This window comes from Camelus dromedarius, chromosome 22 (genome assembly GCF_036321535.1).
Source record: "Camelus dromedarius isolate mCamDro1 chromosome 22, mCamDro1.pat, whole genome shotgun sequence".
NCBI lineage: Eukaryota > Metazoa > Chordata > Mammalia > Artiodactyla > Camelidae > Camelus > Camelus dromedarius.
Window position 1 is genome coordinate 19,751,650 of NC_087457.1, and position 13,658 is coordinate 19,765,307.

General features: G+C 38.8%; 1 long non-coding RNA gene across 1 annotated transcript in view; it reads right to left on the reverse strand.

Annotated features, from left to right (window-relative positions):
- Positions 1-13,658, reverse strand: part of LOC116149161 (uncharacterized) — a 167,999-nt gene that overhangs the window by 47,171 nt on the left and 107,170 nt on the right. Inside the window, exon 5 of the long non-coding RNA XR_004132793.2 lies at positions 11,439-11,549. This is a non-coding gene — a long non-coding RNA (uncharacterized LOC116149161). The remainder of the gene's footprint in view (positions 1-11,438; positions 11,550-13,658) is intronic.

Consider the following 13,658-nt stretch of genomic DNA (forward strand, 5'->3'; position numbering starts at 1 on the left):
TCCCCTCCCCTCCATCCTTGGCCTTGGGCGGCACACTCATTGCTGGCAGAGGGAGCGCGTGACAGATGGGATATTAATAACCACTCCTGGAACATGACTTGGCTGTGTTCGGGGCCTTTTTCAGTTTCTTGACTACATCGTCAGGACTGAGTGGGGTGTCGAAGCATCACGGGGCTGAGAAAGATGGGCCCTGCAGCACCTTTTGTCTGTTACCAGGGACCAGACCTTTTACAGACTTTCTCCATCCCTCACTCTGTGGGAAAATCACTAATGTAATCAAACGGTCCAACCTAAAAAATGAAACAATCCTTTTTGGACTTAAAAAAAAAAAATCTTTTGAATGAAAACATCCTGTCTCTCCAATCACCCTTCCTCTCTGCCTTCTCCCTAAGATGGTGCCGTTGGTGTAGGAGGTGGTAAGGGGTGGCCAGGTGACCCCTTGGATTTGTGGGGAAAGGGGTCCTCTGGTCTCGTGTTGAATCTGGAGTGTGAGCTGGCAAGATGGAGTGATGGCGCCTGGTCAGCTACTTCCAAACCTACTGTCTGGGGCTGAGGAACTCAAAGGTCTTTGTTTTGGGCAACGCTTCCAGGCAGCACCAGTCAGCTCTTTTAGTTGGCTCAGCTTCTCCTCATCTTCCACTGCCGATTTACTCCCAAGTCTCTCCTTCATCCTCCAATTGGTCCACCCTTAGTCTCCATGTGGGTCACCTTGGCTTATCCTCGCCACAGTGGACCCTCAACACAGTGTTCTTATCTCATAGGAAGGAGAGTAGGCTGGGAAGCTACACTTTAAACCATTTTTCTCTACCTGACCACATTGTTCCTCCAAGTTTATTTGGGTGGACCATTCCCTGTCTGATATGTGACCCAAACAAGCAACAGGACAAGTATTTGTGCACTCAGTGTATATAACAAATTTCAGGGGGAAGAATCAGGGCACATCTGTCTGGCCATGTCACTCCTCTCTCTTTTTTTCTCACTCCTCACATCCTTTACATAATTGTCTCGGGGCTGGAAAAGAGATTTCTCCCTCCTATTCTACTCTGTCTGCCCCGTCGTAAAACTCTAAGCTGAAGAAAAAGATAAACAAATTTAGCTAATCCTTTCTTGTGACAAAAGCCTTGTCTGAAAAGCCTTGGTTTTGCTTCATTTAAGCTACACTTCTAATGACTTTTTTTAAAGCTCTAAATGTTTTACTTTGTTTAGACTAAACCAGAGTTTAAATGACAGAAGCGGAACATCATCTGTCATTTTGTTGTTGTCGCTGGTTTTGTTTTGTGCTCCTTTTATAGAACATCTCAGTCTCCTTCCTTCCCTCAGGCAGAGGAGTACCTTGAGTGTCCAAGGAATAAGGCATATATTAGGGAGTCAGAAGTAAAAAGGACCTACACAAGTGTTAAATTATTTCCCTCATTACACTTATGCTCCCCCAAATCGTCATAGAAATATAGCAGAATAGGTACCAATTTTGATGCTATTCTCTAGATGAGGAAACCAAGCTTCACCTGAACAGATTTCAAACTGTATCAGACTGGCTCTGAAGACCACCATTCCTTCTTGGGTACCACGCTGCCTTTGTCAAATCGCTGGAAATTTAGGTATCAGTCAAAAGCCAAGAGCAAGGTCAGAAATGAACCATGCCAATGGCATCATCCACACCGACTGAAAGTGCAGGGGCAGAGCAGAGACAAACGTGGTCACCACTGTGCCAGGCAATCTCAGTTCATGTAAATCCTGGGCCACTCAGTAGAGGAAAAGATTTGATTGCTTGTTAAATAATAAAAACAGAATCAACAGATGACATTAAAATGAGGCAGGCTTTGAGGCTCATTTTCTGAATTCCTGATGTCATCTGGGAAGTCCAGAAATCATTCCATAATCCATCCCCCTTTCCCCTGAAATGCTTTTGCCTCTATCCCCTAAGAATAAGGACATCCTTTTACATAACCACAGTACAATAACCAACTGCAGGACATGCAGCATTGACACAATATATAGAGTCCATATTTTAATTCTGTCAACCGTCTCAATAATTTCCTTTACTTCCTAGTGCAGGATCCAATCTAGGTTCATATATCACATTTATTTAGCTGTCATGTCCCTTTAATCTGAAAGAGTTCCTCAGATTTTCTTTATCTCTTATGATATTGAGAGTTGTTTTGTAAAATATCTTTCCATGTGGGTACAATGCTTTTTGCTGGTTTATTTTTCTTTTACCTCCTCCCCCTTTCTCTGCCAGGTTTCCCCACCTGTTACAGATATCTTCTACCTTTTGAGTTTCCCCAAATCCCAGAAACAGACACTTGTTTTGAAGGGCAGATTATTCACAACATAAGCTTCTTCTAATTTTTTAAAAAAAATTTGCTGGATGAACCATGAATCAATCCCTGAAGAGTTTCAATACTTTAGAATTACATAAGGACCCCAAATGGATTCGGTGAAAAAAACGAATTCCCAGTTGGAATGAGCCATTTATCAGTGACTAAGAACTAAGAATAACTCTCTACAGCAAGCTACAAATCATAGACTTACAAACCACCATATCCACAGTGTGAACCTTGCATTAATTATCAGCTGCATCTTTCTAAAGCATCTATAAACCTCTCAGCTTGGAGGAATGTGGGTACTGTTTCTGTTCTGAGCAGGTCTTCATCGTGCTGACCCCATGTTGAGCTCTCACACTGGTTCCTTCCCTAATAATAGCACACTGCTGTGTTGTAAGGAGACTTGTGAGCACAGGATGTGAAAAGCTGGGCAATTAATTGTAAGAAAAGATAAAACAACCTGAGACCAAAGGCGGTATTAAGCGCGCTTCATTTCAGGGAAGGTGGGCTCAGGTGGGTAGAAAGATTATGCTAAATATAGAAACAATATAATGTGCTAATTAATTATGTAATGAAATAGCCACTTCATTTAGTAGTATTATAACCTCAAGGTTCTCAAACAGTATTTTCATCCCTGACAATAGGGGTAACTGTGAGCTTATAAACTGTGAACACAGTAATGTACAATTTAATAATATTGAGAATATGTGTCCAGCTGGAAGAATGCTGCACTAATCATGTGACTGTTTCCCCTAGATTTTTTGATAAATTATACTACGTAAAAGCTAAGCGATATTAGTACACATACTCTTCTACTAAAACAACTCCCAGCTTCCCAAATGGAAAGATTGTTTATGAATGTTTAAATAAGCATTTAATGAATTAACAATATAATATTTTAAAAGAACTCTCCTAACAATGATAGTATTTTGTTTTAATCTGTTTCAGATGCAAAACACAAGACTCCATAGATGCTGGGGGTGGGGTTGGGGGTGGGGGGAGCTGCTTCACTGTAACTTCCGAGTCTGTGCTGCCACCTGGTGCTCTCTGAGGGCCTTGATCTTTTAGACAAGTGAGTTTGGTATTTCCTGCTGCCTGTGGGACATTATAAGGGGATGGGTGGCCTCACTCCAACCTCTTCATGTCGAACTGTAGATGCCTCATCTTCTCATTCCTGACTTTCCTGTTCCTGCTACTGTTCCCAACACTCGGCACAGCGCTGACATACACAGTGCCTGACACATCTTTGCCTATTAGTTGAATGGATGAACGATGCTTGTTACCCAGACTAGAAAATGTGAAGCTGTTTTTAATTCTCTCTTTTTCCCCCATCAAATGGTCAAAACTCTACCCACTGCCACCCCCTAGTTCACATCTTTATAGCATCATGTCTGGACCAATTCTCACTTATGCCTCTTCTTCCAACTGAAATCTCCCCTCTTCTTTCTGCCAGGATCTTACTTTTCTTGGATGTCTGTAGCCCTTGCTTTCTGTACCAGAGAGGTACAAATAAGGTTGTCAAGAGGATAAGGCTTTAGAATAGGTAAATATATGTCTGAATTCCAATTCTGTCACTTACAAAGTAGGTAGATTAAGCACATTAATCTTTTTAAGCCTCAGTTTCTTCACCTGTAAAATGGGAGTAATCAGGTGTATACGTAGATGTCTGTGAAGTGAGGCAGAGCAAGAACTTTTCCTTTGTCTACACATATAAAGCTATTTAGTAAGAATGTTATTTATAAAGATTACTTCCATTTGAGTCATTGGTCAAGACAAGAATACTTCTTAAAGAAAGTACTGCTTTTTTTGTTTACAAAATATCTTGATGCATCTTTGGGTCTGAAAGGCAAACCTATATTTCTCATCCCCTTCCCCCACAAATCTACATCATGGAAAAGAACTGAATTTAAAGAGAGCTGATTTTTCTCTGCTTAATAAAGTATTTAAAAATCCAGATATATATAGTTAATTCAAGGAAGAGGGCATAAGGTTGAGGAGCCTGAAATTTGGAGAGAAGGAGGAGTAAGTGGAAGAGGACTTTGGAGGGAAGAGAAAGTATTAGATGTAAAATATTCGATCTTAGGTTGTTTTCTGTTCTGTACTTAACGCCCCTTACTTTTCCCCTCTAACTTTTAGAAAAGTTTGTTGCTACAGTGCACATGTGGGAGTGATGTTTTAAAGGATGAAGAAGGGAAGACTTTCACGAGTGGGATCAAGAGGGCAGAAAGAGGATAAGCACACAAGTGGATGGCTGGGTGGGGTGTGCTTGAGAATCAACCCAGGAGGACGAATCTGCGGAGAGGCGGCAGGAGAATATAACCTCACTACCCACTCTCACTCCCTACAGACACACCAGAAAGACCCTCCGAGAAGAAAGAACACTCCTACACTGCTGGTGGGATGTAACTTGGTATAGCCATTATGGAGAACAGTCTGGAGGTTCCTTGTAAAAACTAAAAATAGAGTTACCCTATGATCTAGCAAGACCACTGCTGGGCATATATCCAGAGAAAACTCTAATTTGAAAAGATACATGCACCCCAATGTTCAAATCAGCACTACTTACAACAGCTAAGATATAGAAGCAACCCACATGTTCATCAACAGATGAATGGATAGAGAAAATGTGGTGTATATGTATATGTGTGTACGTGTGTGTGTGTGTGTGTGTGTGTGTGTATGTATATATATATATATATATATATATATATATATATATATATATATATATATATATATATGGATATATATGGCTATTACTCAGCCATAAAAAAGAATGAAAATGCCATTTCCAGTAACATGGATGGACCTAGAGACTCTCATACTAGGTGAAGAAAGTCAGACAGAAAGACAAATATCATATGGGATCACTTACAAGTGGAATTTTAAAATATGGTATAAATGAACTTACTTACAAAACAGAAACAGACTCACAGACAGAAAACAATCTTATGGTTACCAAAGGGGAAGGAGGGGATAAACTAGGAATTTGGGATTAACAGATACATACATACTACTATATATAAAGCAAATAAACAACAAAGACCTACTGTATGGCACAGGGAACTAAATTCAATATCTTATAACAACCTATAATGGAAAAGAATCTGAAAAAGATATTATATAAATGCAGCCAAACCTTTATGGAGGGGCTCCCCGATAGAGAAATAGACGGTTTTAGATTATATTTTTTTGTCATTCTTCAAAAAGCAGGCTGTGCTTTGGATTTTAAATTATCTATATGATTACCTCACTGAAAATGGGGATCCTTGTGGAAATGTTAGTCCAACAAGGTTCCAGCTTGGAGCCTATCCAAAGAAGTCCATGAGCAAAAGGACCGCATTACACAATAGCTGTGTGTAGAGGTCCTGTAAACAAAAATTATAGATACATACAACTCTACAACCAACCTCCCACCAACTCCAGCTCCAGCTGAAACCCTTCATCCCTTAATCTACTGCTCAGCCAGAAATCCTGACCCTACTCCCAAAGAGAATATCCAACCAAGCACCCATTGAATCAAACATTACAAGGTCAGGGGCTTGGTTCTGTTCACTGACTATACCTCAAAGCCCAGGGGAGCGCCCAGCACCAATGAGGAGAACTCAGTAAATATAAATAAAGAATGAATGAATTTAACTACCACTCACACTGAAATACCGTATGGTATAAGTACACAACATGCAATCAAAAGCTTCTGCTTTAAAGCAAAACAAAATTAGTATAAATATGCACCCCACAGTTTGCTGTACAGTTTTTAAGTGGCTTTTAAGAGTCTTCCAATATGTGATGATGTTTCAAGCTCCCCTACTACCATTTCCAATACAAAACAAAGTAACTGACAAAAGCTAAGAAAACAAAAATTTTCTGATATAAAGAAAAAGAAGAATAGGAAAGATTCTACTGTAAAATTCAGACATGGCTGTAAAATATCATGTTAAAATCCTCCAGCCTCAGTTTCCAATTAAAAATAGGCAAAGACCAAAAGTAAAAAATGTTTCTTTATAGAAATTTTCCACCACATTTCTGGACCTAAAGTAGGAAAAAAAAAAAAAAAACCCAGAGAGCCTTTTTAGAAACTTGATTTTGTTTAAAGTTCTCTAGCCTCAGTTTCTAAACAAATAAGCAAAGTTTTCAAATAAAATAAACCACAAAAATAGCAGCTCAAAGCCCCGAAGCAAAACTTTGCTAAATGCTTTTCTAAAACCTACCAAGCTCAGTTTCCAATTAAAACAAACAATAAAAAAGACCATACAAACTAAATTTATACACAAACTAAATTTTTTGAGGGGGAAATTTTTCTCAAACATTTTCTTTTACATTTTCTCAAACCTCCTCTCCAAAAGTCTTTTTAAAAAACATTTTTTTTCAATGAAAAAGATCCTCTTTGAAAAAATATGATTGCTCCTCTTTCTTAGTTCCTGGTTTGTACATTTCAGAATTAACTACGTGGTTTTCTAAATTTCGCATCAACATCCACATAGACCAAGTAACGGAGGAGCTAGCAAACACTTCAAATCTCTTAGGTCCAAGATGCTATAAAACAGAACTGGATTTTCAAAGTCTGTAAGATCCTTTACAAGGTGTTAAATCCACCAGCAGGGGGAGCTTAATTTCCAATATATGCTCTTGGAATATAGCAGTGATGCAAATGAAAAATATGGTTTTGATAAAATTCATCAGAAACTCAAACATACATTAGAAATAATCAGAGGTAAATACCATTCAAATAAATTTATATTGGCGGAACAAATCTGCATTATCTATGCTATCAGAAATGAGGAAACCTGTACAAAAATATCTAGTAGAAACATCAAATGAAGAATTTGGAACTTTTAAAAATCATGATAATTTTTTTCAAAAAGAAAATCAGAAGTACCATGCCTTTTGAATTCTCTCACCTAAGCCAATATATAAACTATGTAATTTTCAAAAAGTTTATTAAAATATCAGTAGGATTTTTAAAATCTTAATTTTACCTGAAAGAATAAAACAGCAGGAAGACATTTACAGTATGGAAGAATGTGGGGGGAAAATATAGCTCAGTGGTAGAGTGCAGGCTAAGCCAAGCCCTAGTATCTCCATTAAAAAAGAATAAATCAATAAATGAAACCTAATCACTCTCCCCAAGACCCCAAACATTTAAAAAAAATACTGAAGAATGAGAGTAACTTTTATAAGAGGGAACTTGAACTTCGGGGTTTTGCATCATACTATATAGTAAAAGAATTTACACAGTCAGTGTCATGCATGTGCCAAGACATGCAGATCAAAAGAACATAATGGATTATATAAACCTAAGTACTGGGGATTTGATTAAAGTGGCACATCAAACTGGGGAGGAAGTATTGTAAGTGACAATATAATGTGGTATAATTATTGTGAATTAGTCAATACATGGTGATGAGATAGTTATTTTGGGACAAAAAAAGTTACATGCTTCGCATCATGCTCTAAAATGAAATCCAGATGGACTAAAGATTTAAATACAATATTTTATATACGTGTGTATATATACAATATATTAAGTTGTATATACACATCTCCTCCAGTGTTGTATTCTATGCATAGATACATACATTTCTTGACATGAACAAATGTGCATTTTATGCAAAGGGATCATTTGTGATCAGCTTTGTGATCAGCTCTGCATGTGAATGAACAAAATCCTGCAAAACCACCACAAGAGTCAGCACCCTCTCCCATTCTCCATCCTTGGGCCTCGGTTTCCCCTGCAGGATGGTGTCCGCACTTACTAAGATGGGCTTTCTCCAGCGGTAGACAAGATGGCTGCAGGCAGTTCTGCGTATATGATCTAAGAAACAGAACCTCTCTCCTTCAGCTTCAGTGGATAAAAATCTCAGGAATTCATTTTCTTTTATAATTATGAAAAAATCTGAACATTCATAGACATAGAGAGAAAACAGGGGGTGACAACAACCAATGTACCAATCATCCTGCTTCTACATACATGGTTTTCTTTCATCTACCCTCACCCTTCTTAAATTACTTTGATTATTTGGATTCAAATTTCAGATTTCAAATCATTTCATCCATAAATGCTTCAGTATGTGCACCTGAAGACTCCAACAAGTTCACGGGTATATTCTAATGGCTCTGGTCTTGCCTGTGTGCTCAGATGTGTACCAATCACAGTGACCTGTGGGCATGACACACTGGGATTGGCCAAGATGGGGTCATGTGCCCACACCCATGTTCAAGTGGAGAGGATTTTGTTACAGGGGAAGTAGGGGCTAGGGATACACAAAAAAAACCCCAGCACAACCTAAACTAGGCCATTACACAGCATTCCATCTTCCAGCCTGCCGCCACAGCGTAGTTACACTTCCTGTATCATCTCACTGACTGATGGCTAGACATCAGACACCCTCAAGAATTCCCTCACCTCTTTCCGAGAGCTGTCAAAGGTCCTTCTCCTATTTGTTCTAGAATTGCTTCTCTGGCCTTTGTACCCTCCACCTTGACCCCTTGCTGTTGCCTCTGGTGTGGTGCCCTCATGGTACTGTGGTCTCTCGGGAGCAGTCCTGCATGGGAGACTCCTATGCTTACCTTGACACCCACCCACTCTGGGGAGGGAACACTGCTCTCTGATATGGGGACCAGGCCCCCTGGCTGCAAGGAGAAGAGGTTACCCCTGTACTCTTGGGTCTACTGCTTCCCAGCTCTATGTCAGTGTTTTCACATGATAGCTTTACAGCCAATCCACCTGGTGTCTTAAATTAATCCCGACTTATCCCTCAGATGGTGACACGAATTGAGCTTTCTTCGAGTGGGTCTTCTCTCCCTGTAATCTGGTCTAAGCAATCTCTTTAGTCTACCTTCTTACCATGGGTTCCTCTTCCTCTCTGTGTGCTTTCACAAGTGTCTGCTCTATGCAGCCTCTACTCCAGATTGACTTTATTTATAGAATACTTCCTTTAATATTAATATGTGCAATGATTCACCAATTACAGATTAATTTTTCCTGAAAATCTGGAGAAACTAGGAAGTCTGAAACACTGAATTATTTCAGATGGAGTGAAAAACAAATGCCCAACAGCAAATTTCATTTTCAGCTTTAAGAATAAAGAGTAAATCAGGATCTGAGCAGAAATTAATGCAAACCTCAAAGTCCACTTTGATTTTGATCCAGCTGCCTCTGCTAGCTGGCTCATAAACTTTTATAAATTTCTTTAAAAGGCTAAGCTCCTAACACATTTACTCTAGAATGAACCTAGTGAGATGCAGGGCATTCTCAGAGTTAGTTTCAATTTAACAGAATGCAGACCGGTGCATCAACTGTGATTCTCCGAAAAGGTATTCTGCCTTCTGCCTTTTAGTTACTGGGCACAATTGTTCAGCCTAGCTTTGCTGTAAAGAGAAAGATTTGTCTCTTGGGCTTCATGACAGATGGCAAGCCACAGGAGAAGGCAGATTCATGATTTCATTTGTGAAAAATCTGTCAAGAAAATTCCATGTATCTTATGAAGGACTCAACCTTCAGAACTGAGATGCATTCATAAGGTTTTATAAATATTCGCATTGTTTTGTTTCCACTGTGAGTAAATCCTGAGTGCTGTAGAGGACGGGATCTTGGGCTCTAGAGTCAGACACTGGCTCAAAACCTTACACCACTTAAAGCTGCTTAACGTATTCACCCTGTATAGAAAATTAGGATTGTGATAACCACCTCTGGGGGCTAGTTTTTCTATTTGAGTCAAGGCGGGTCAGTGGCATAAAACAGTGGCTGGGACCTAGAAGGTGCTCAAGACACAAAAAGACCTAAGACCTCCATGGGTTCATTAAATCAACGTTTCCCTAAGTGGGCTTGCTCAGCACCAGGCTTTTAATAGTTATGACAAAGAGAGCGTTCTGTGATTAAATGTGTTTGGGCAAAATTGGGTTATTAACAAAGAGCAAATGTGTTATAGATTTTATTTGTGTTTTTGTTTCCTTTTTAAACTGCAGGACATTGAAGAGACTTTCGTATGGCTCTCTAGAGTAGCATTTCCCAGTCTTATCTGAGCATGGAGTCCTTTTACCATGGAACACCAGTCATGTGCGGGGCACACCGAGGGCAATACTGAGTTATCCTCCATCAGAGAAGTAAATCCCTTGACCACACATGCCTCTCTTGTACCCACACCACAGTGTTATGATAAGACTTGTTCTCAAATTTTTTTAAAGTGCTTTTCATTTTTGTCTTATTAATGTTAACATGCTTGAAGGAAAAAGACAATGGCTTGCTCTAAATGATAAGACACGTTTCTCCCATTATTCAAACAATCAGAGCGCAGATTTGGTAACTGCTAAGTATAGATACACATTTTCACCGAGTTCTAGAAATTAAAAAAATGAAATAAGCCCAACAGGCTATTCAGTCTCATCCCTGCCAGGGCAGGGCTCTTTTCACTATAATGTTCCCTGTCTCTTTCAGGCTAATTAGTAGTTTTGTGTAGCCAGTCCTCAGAAATGGAGTTTGTTTTCATCACCAAATCTGCACGTGGAGAGGGGCTTTTTCTTTTCTCTCACTTGGAATAACGAGGACTCAGTAAGACTCGGCTGCTTGGGGAACTATTCGAACTATTTTCACCTTCTTGCAAATGAACAGGAGAGACAGAACCGGCAGCCTCCACGAAGGAAGGAGAGGCCGAGGAAACCAAGAGACCCGGCTGTGCCGAAGGCACATGGCTTGGTTCTAATGCTGTGCTGTAGCTGTTTTGAAATTCTTAATAACTTCCAACAAATGTTTCCATTTTTATTTTGCACTGAGCCCCTGGAATTATGTCGCTGGTCCTAGGGAGAAGGAATTGAAGAGGGGGTGTAACCCTTTCAGTGTTCAACTCGGTTTGTGTTGGCTGGAACCAACACTGGACTGAGGTCGTGTATGGTCAGAATTCTCGGCAAATGTCACTGACAGAAAAAAAGATTTTTTGATTGTGCTAAACTGTGTGGCAGCCAAAGAACAAATTGAAGTGATGAATACATATTCAGGGTGAGGCTTTTTGAACTAATAAAATGTTTGATTCATTATTCTTCCTCTGAAACCCTGAGGAACTTCCAGAACCTGAAAGGACAGCCTAGAGGTTACTAAGCTCATAAAACAAACCTTACCTTGCTCAGCAGCCGATTTCCCTTATGAAGAGTTGCCATGGTGATGTCTCTTACACCTGCCAATCACTTCTACACACCATTCATTTAGAAAGTAAGTCGTTGAAAGCTACCCTAAAAGGAAACACAAAAGAACAATCGTTTCAGCCATCTTGGATGAATCAGCCATTGGGAAGACAATGTTCAAAGCATGTTCAGATCAAAATCATAATTCCGCCATTAAGAATATTTGGGGGCATTATTTAGGCATAGATTAAAACACTATAGATGCTGAGATGAATATTGCAGAACATAAAAATATTCATGGATTTGATTACCCAAGAGAAGGCTGTGTGTTTCCCAGGCAGTTCCATAAGAGAAGTAAATAAAAGAGGAAGCACTTTCATATTGGGCCAAAATGCAAGAACCTACACATTGGAGATTGTGGGGAGAAGAGGAGAAAATCAAGAGACTATCTTGTCCCAACAGGTAAAATGGGAGCACTTCACAGATGGAGAGGTCAGTGGTGACCAGGGCATCACCACTCAGGAGCGTGGGGCCAGCTGGGCACATTCAGATCGGCAGCTCGTTCTCGCCTCTCTGTTTAATGTTCCCTTTTCTGTCTGAGAAGCAATCTTTTCTCAACCAGTCCTACTGAGTTTTGATATCTCTTGTGATCAAAGACTTTTCAAAAGAATTAATGATGTTTCAATGATTGTTAACAGCCACTTTGCAAATTGCTTTGGATCTTTAATTTTGGAGAGGAATTTTCTTAAAGAAGCATTTAGCCCTAAAAAAATATTACTAAGACCAATGTCAAAGAGCGTACTGCCTATGGTTTCTTCCAGGAGTTTTATGGTTTTAGGTCTTAATTTAGGTCTTTAATCCATTCTGAGTTTATTTTTGTATATGGTCTGAGAAAATGGTCTAGTTTCATTCTTTTACATGTCCAGTTTTCCCAACACCACTTATTGAAGAGAATGTCTTTTCTCCATTTGTACCTTCTTGCCTCCTTTGTCGTAGATATGTCAATTATATGTGTGTGGATTTATTTCTGGGCTGTCTATACTGTTCCATTGATTTATGTGTCTGTTTTGGTGCCAGTACCGTACTGCTTTGATTACTATTGCTTTGTAGTATAATCTGAAGCCACGGAGCATGATACCTCCAACTCTGTTCTTTTTTCTCAAAATAGCTGTGGCTAATCAGGATCTTTTGTGGTTCCATATAAATTATATAATTATTTGTTCTAGGTCTGTGGAAAAAATGTCCTGGGCATTTTGATAGAGATTGCATTAAATCTGTAGATTGCTTTGCATAGTATGGACATTTTAACAGTATTAATTCATCCAATCTATGAACATAGGATATTTTTCCATTTACTTGTACAGACTTCAATTTCCTTCATCAATGTCTTATTAGAGTATTCAGAATACAGAGTTCAGAATACAGAATACAGAATTCAGAGTACAGGTCTTTTACCTCCTTCATTAATTTTTTTCCTAGACATTTTATTCTTTTTGATTCAATTGTAAATGGGATTATTTTCTTGATTTCTCTTTGTGATCGTTCATTATTAGTGTACAGAAATGCAACAGATTTCTGCATATTAATCTTATACTCTGCAACTTTACTGAATTCATTTATTAATTCTAACAATTTTTTGGTAGGGTCTATAAAAATATCAAATTACTACGCTGTACACCTGCAACTAGTATAATACTGTAAGTCAATTATACTTCAGTAAAAATAAATACCTTTAAAAAAAAGACAAGCATTTAGCTGGAAAAGCCAAACAGATATAATTTTAAGTGGTTTCATCACAAGACCCTAGAATAATAAGGTTACTATGTCAGGAGTATATTTTTTTAAGATATTTTGTTATTCTCATAGACAAAAACTTCCTTTCTATCCAGTTTTTTCGTATTTTATCTCCTTAAAGTATCATATGAAGTTTATTTTATCTTCAAGTGTATTTTTATTTAACCTAATTTAATTTCCTATTTCTATTCTTAAATGCATATTCTATTTGTAGACTTTATTCTTTGAAAACTGCGATTGGCAAGCTCTTCAATGGGGGTCCTCAATTTGGTCAGCATGCTGGTTTTTCCTGGAGGGCTTTATGAAATGAATCTGCACATATTTGCCTCTTTTCATATTCTACCTTCTACTCAGTCACGGATATTCTGAAGGGAAAAGAATAGCCCTTTCCTGGTCTGGTTGAATTGCAAGGTTTTCACGTGT